This window comes from Anarrhichthys ocellatus, unplaced genomic scaffold (genome assembly GCF_004355925.1).
Source record: "Anarrhichthys ocellatus isolate YVR2014 unplaced genomic scaffold, GSC_Weel_1.0 scaffold11, whole genome shotgun sequence".
Classification (NCBI taxonomy): domain Eukaryota; kingdom Metazoa; phylum Chordata; class Actinopteri; order Perciformes; family Anarhichadidae; genus Anarrhichthys; species Anarrhichthys ocellatus.
This window is the reverse complement of record NW_022280041.1, coordinates 5,932,551-5,938,836: the sequence shown is the minus strand read 5'-3', so window position 1 is coordinate 5,938,836 and position 6,286 is coordinate 5,932,551. Positions and strand designations below refer to the sequence as shown.

Sequence of the window (6,286 nt, the reverse complement as noted above, 5' to 3'; positions counted from 1 at the left end):
TCCCAAATGACTGTTACCTGTGTCACTAAACCTCATTGTGATGAAGTGCTTTGAGAAATATGTCAAGCTCAATATCACCAGACATCTTAGGCTAGTTTGGTTTTGCTAGATTTCTCTTTTAACTGGCTCGGCTCCACTCTTAAAACACTGGCACAAAATCTGTTTTCATGGCAACACATATCTGTCAACTTAAAATGACGTTGCATTTAGGCAGATACATTGATCTCTGGTGAGCGAAAATTGAACAACCCAAATATCAGACTGAAGATGGAAACAGAGTGCAACGAGTTGACAATTCTGTTTGATATCAGGCGAGGAACAACTAGCAACATTTTATCGTTTTATGATGCCTCTCAAGAGAATTAATAGTTGACAAAATACACTTTGTAGACTTAGTCGGAGCCAAGCAGTAGCCTCCGGTGCAGAGAAATGAAGCCAACAAGGAAGAGCCAAAAACTGCAGTTCCTCAAATGACCATTTGAGGATGGCTCCAAAAAAGGGAGTCAATCTCCATAGACCCCCATGTTAAAATGCCCAACTTTATGGCAGAAATAAACATGTTCACAGCCTGGTAGAAAAAAACATCCTGTTTTCTAGAACTAAAAAAACAGTTGTCCCTGTTCATAACAACTGTACATGATGTTAATTTATGTTAACTCACCTGTTTTAAATATATTAAAGCTTGAAGTTAGACATAATTGAGGCCATGGTGGCTTTGAGTGACAGGTGGGTACAGTCTCAGGTCGCTCACCACCAGCTGTCTGCTCTGCTGCGTCACCCGGGCCAAACACGACAATCCCCCTCTTTACCCATTTTTTACCAAGCCAATAGCCGTAGCCTCCCATTTTGGGCTATTAAAAAAACTATGGGCGATGTCACAAAGACTTGCCCCTTTATTAATGTTCAGAATGTTAAATACAGCTCCTTTAAAAAATATAATACAGAAATTACTATGAAGAAAGAATAGACCCACACAATGCTACTATTTTCTATCCTTTATTTATGCTGGGGGACCTCATGATTTATGATTACCTCATTTAAAATGTGTGTCCTCCTATGTGTAAGATATTTAATTATAATAAATATAATATATAAATATAATCAACTTCAGTTTACTTGTTTTTACCAAAAACATATGCTGTAATAGTTCATTTCTATTGATATTTAAGGTGGAAAAAAGTACAAGTACATATTTATAATTCATTAAAAATAGTGATTTAAGACGAACATATAAAAATGACACTTTCTTGGAAGAATATGAGGAAATAAAGATGAGATGCTTTCCTTATGATATGTCAATATATACAGTATATATATTATTGCTTTGTACTTTAACTGTATTGTATCACGTATTCACATATTTACTCTGATAATCTCAAACATAATGTACAATATTCATTAAGTATGTTTTAATGTGCTTTTTGTCCGTTGTATTTCTTCCTGCTCCATTACCGTGTCACCATTATCTATATTTATATTTTTGTTTCACTGTCATGCTGGAAAAACTTCTTTCAGCATTGTCAAAGGTGGAATGCACCAGTAATTCACAGGACAAAAGAAGGGAGTGTACCACGATACTGAGCCAAAACACTGACAGATTGACAGCTACAATTAAGAATATGCTTTGTTTTGTCTTCATGGCAGGGTTGAATAAAAGACATCTATGACTTACGTCATTAGCCTTCATTCAGTTTCAATATATAGGCCTTAATAGATGTGGAGTGTCACATAAGGAGAAAGGTTTGCAATATCACAGATGTGAACTGGACTGAATTATAAGACACTGAAATAGTTTAAAACATTGAAAGCAGAAAGAGAGGGGGAATTTATAACTTTTCATCTTATTTCTCATCCTTTTGGGTAAGTACATTCTGAAATCTGTTGATAATACTGTCCGGACATTGGTCCATACAAACTAAAAGAGCATTTGTTGCTAGATTGGATCGTGCGATCAGGAGACAATTTAATCTTTTTTTGTCAGCACCATGAGACCTTGAGCAAACACTGTACTAGTGTTACCTAAAGTATTAGGAAGCTGATTGACCCATATTGGGCAAGTGCCAATTTAAGCAAAAGCTTCAATAAACTTAAATAAATACATTTTACTTTGGTTCATCCACCAATCCATTTTATGCCGCTTATCCAGGTCGAGGTTGCATTAATTAAATTAATTATATCCCTAAGAATCAATTTTCTATAGTTCTGAGAAGTACAGAAAAATGTGATATCATAAATTATTTTACGCTGCACTCTCCCAACTGGTTTTCAACCATACTTCGGGCAGTAAATCAAGAAACAGGTATTAACAACAATATGCCACAATTAGTCATTTCAAAAACTCCGTTTTCATTTATTGACATTGAGGTTGGAAGAAATATATATATTTATATACAATATATATTCACAATATATTTCATACTTCATATTTCCTACTGGAGCATAATAATGTCACCAAGTGACACTGTTAGTGTCTAAAGTAAATATTAGAAAATAAAAATGAGATGCTTTTCTTTTTATGTCCGAATAATATCATTGTTTTGTACTTTGATTGTACTATCATCCTTTATCATCATTTATATATTTACTCAGATAACATATACAAACATATATACAATATTTATTCAACATGTTTGTTTGTGCAAAAACATTTTCTTGCATTTCTTCTCGCTCCACATCACTAGAAATTTATATTCAAGTGTTTGTCCTCACGTAAATTCACACTGGTGAATTCCTTTCAATGTTTAGGTGGAATGCTCAGAAATGGAATAGAGGATGCCATTATACTGAAATTATTTATCCTGAAATTAGGTTTTGTACCTTGCTGTGCTGCAAGATCTACGATTTACATTATTAGTAATATTAGTAATGTTCCAAAATAAAGACCTTAATGAATGTAGACTGTTACATTTATACTTGTTTCACTCATGGGGACTTGTAGCATTACCATTGCTTATGAGTTACTGCAGGTGTATATACCAACATCCCTGAACAAACACAAGTCCATGCTTACTCTCAAGTGCACACACATGCTCACACACACTCAACACAATTACATAATTTTTTTTCTTTTTCTTTTCTTTCTTTCTTTCTTTGTTTTGTTGTAATGTAATGTCTTGTGCATTTTTTATTTTATCTTTGTAATCTTGTAAAATTTTAACATTATATAGGTGGAGGCTTCAAATAAGCCCAGTTGGCTTTCTGTCTCTTCTTGCACTGTGATATTCATTTATCTCTGTTATGTCTGATTATTTTTAATTTTATTGTTTGAATTGTGCAAAAAAATAAATAAAGAAAAATAGCATTTAAGGTTTGTGATATCACAGATAGCAATATGTTAATTCCAATTTTAAGAAATGTTCAGGAAACATTTTTGTTTCAGGAGGGAGTTTAATCCTTTTTTGTGGTGTTTCAGTTAGCGCCATCAGACCAGGAGCAAACATGGTTGCTACTGATACATTATATAGGAAGCTCATAATCACCTTTGTTGCAATCGGAATGATGCATCATTTCACATATTAAAAGATACAACATGTGATATTTTTAAACTAACATAACATTTTTGTAATACTTTGTGATATCCTGCTTCAACGGTTTGTCTTTGGCTGATATCCTAGTTTATTCCCCAATTAAAGGTGTTATTTCAAAGATGTTTCCTCCATCTCCATTACCATGGTTGGTGTAACCTTTCTTTTGGCAGCGTGGTAAAAATGCACTGTTTTAGGTACAAACACATGAGCATCCTGTACTGTAAATCTGAAGAGTACAACTAACTCATAAGACTCATTGGTAGAGCTGATAAAAAATAAGTATAGATCTTTATCAAAAATGTGATACAGTATTGGTTCGTGTAGCAATCTCTTTTTGTCCTTCTCAATCATGGAATCAGAGGTCAGGTTCAGATAGTAGCACACATGCTCTAATAGAGCTTCAGTGCTTTACTCTAAGACATTTCAGCCTGGTTGATGCTTGGAAACAGTAGCACAGATTGTTGCACCTGCCTGTTCAAGTACTCTAGTTTTTGAGGGTTCAGTTTTAGCAATAAATTCTGAAAACCTGACATGGTTTATTTTTTTCTTTGTATTGCTTTGACTTTGGGAGACTGAAATTAGGTCTTGAGAAGGGAAACAAATTGTAAGCCACTATTCTGATTGACTTGAATTTGTAAAATGTTTGGTAATCTTGTTAAATATCATCTGTTCAAATATAAACACAAGGGGGAGGACATATACAGCCACATTTGTATTGCTGCTGATATTGCTTTATCTATTTAAAAAGTAATAATTGTAATATGTATTATTGTAATGCGTTATAGAGCAAAACCTTTTGACGTGCTGTGTCTCTGAAAAAGCTGTATTGTTTGATTTTATAGATTCAGAGTAAAAAACGAAATGGATGTTGGACGGATAGTATCGATTTTCCTGATACTGATAGGTAAGTTGTTTGACGTTGAATCCATTGCTTTTAAAAGTTAATGATCAACTAAAGTTAAAAATTTGTAGTAAACAACAAAAAAATAATTTAAGGTGGAGTTCTTGCCGACATCTCATCAAATGTTTCTTTTTGATCAGTGTATTATAACCTGAAGATCATGATAAGTTTTGATATTCATTTTATATTGTTTTACTTTTGTCACGGCACCTACAACAGCCACACCTACGACTGCAGCAACTACAACAGCCGCAGCTACGACTGCTGAACCTACAACAACAGTTGCACCTACAACAGCAGCACCTACAACAACAGCTGCACCTACAACAGCCGCACCTACGACTCATGCACCTACAACAACTGCTGCCCCAACAACAACTGCTGCCCCAACAACAACAACTGCTGCCCCAACAACTGCAGCCCCAACAACAACTGCTCCCCCAACAACAACTGCTCCCCCAACAACAACTGCAGCCCCAACAACAACTGCAGCCCCAACAACAACTGCTCCCCCAACAACAACTGCAGCCCCAACAACAACTGCAGCCCCAACAACAACTGCTCCCCCAACAACAACTGCAGCCCCAACAACAACTGCAGCCCCAACAACTGCAGCCCCAACAACAACTGCAGCCCCAACAACAACTGCAGCCCCAACAACAACTGCTGCACCAACAACAACAGTGGCACCTACAACAGCTGCACCTACGACTGCAGCAACTACAACAGCCGCAGTTATGACTGCAGCCCCGACAACAGCAGCCTTGACTTTCAGATCTTTGAGGATCACATTTACACTTGATTTGAATGATCCATCAACTGAAGCTTTCAAAACTCGATCCAAAATGGTAACGGAAGAGGTAAGTCTCACACTTCGAATCAAACCTGCTGGTTCAACTTCTGAATTATTTTATCACAGAGCTTAAGCACCCAATCAAAGGACTGAAAACTTACTAGAGAGTATACATACTAGATATAAAAAATCACGTATTCAAATTTCCAGAAGGAATTAATGAAGGAGACATTAAGGGGAACAACAAACTGAATGGCCCTCCGAAAGCCGGTGATTGCAAAACCGCGGCTCACATTACTGCAGACTCACTAGCGTGTCGGAAAACTACATGACCTCAACCAAACATAAAAACGCTCTCTGTAGAGCCAGTATTTGATTTGTGGGCTACTGTATAAACACTGTGTTGCAACACGGCAAACTCCGCGGGGAGGATCCATTCCCTCTATAGGCATAAAGGGCTCATTCTAAGCCAACAAAAACAAATTCTTAGTTAGATTCTTAGTAACAGCTGATTTCAGACTAAACTCATTAAATATAGTTATGCATGTTTTATTTCATTTCTACTGATAGATCCCCTGCAAACCTACACACTGGTCGTTTAAATACAACTTTATTTCTGTTTCTGCAGCTTGATCGTGTGTACAAAAGAAGATTCCCTTTCTTCTTCCTCTTCTCAAGAGTGTTGAGATTCAGGTATTATGTTGAGAGATACAGTTTTACAATTGTTACAATTCAATAATAGTGGCTTAAATCTAACACATCAAACTACATGTTTTGTTTCTCCTGCAGAAGTGGATCAGTCATCAACGAAGTGGAACTTACCTTTAACACGACACCTGCTCCTGATACTGTGATTAAAGAAGCATTGATGGAAGCTTCAGACGTCCCCGAATTGAACCTTGACCCCAACTCAATCACTGTGAATGCCCCATGTAAGCAATAATGAGTGCTACTTGATCAAAAATGTCAAAAGTTGCACAAATGTTTGTCAAACTAATTGTTTGTTTCACTGCAGCCCCAACAACAACTGCAGCCCCAACAACAACAACTGCAGCCCCAACAACA

General features: G+C 36.3%; 1 long non-coding RNA gene across 1 annotated transcript; it reads left to right on the top strand.

Annotated features, from left to right (window-relative positions):
* The first annotated feature begins 1,559 nt into the window (after nucleotides 1–1,559).
* Nucleotides 1,560–4,831, top strand: LOC116385317 (uncharacterized). Its single transcript, XR_004212871.1, has 3 exons — nucleotides 1,560–1,860; nucleotides 4,370–4,431; nucleotides 4,648–4,831. It is a non-coding gene; the product is annotated as an uncharacterized LOC116385317 (long non-coding RNA).
* The last annotated feature ends 1,455 nt before the right edge of the window (nucleotides 4,832–6,286 follow it).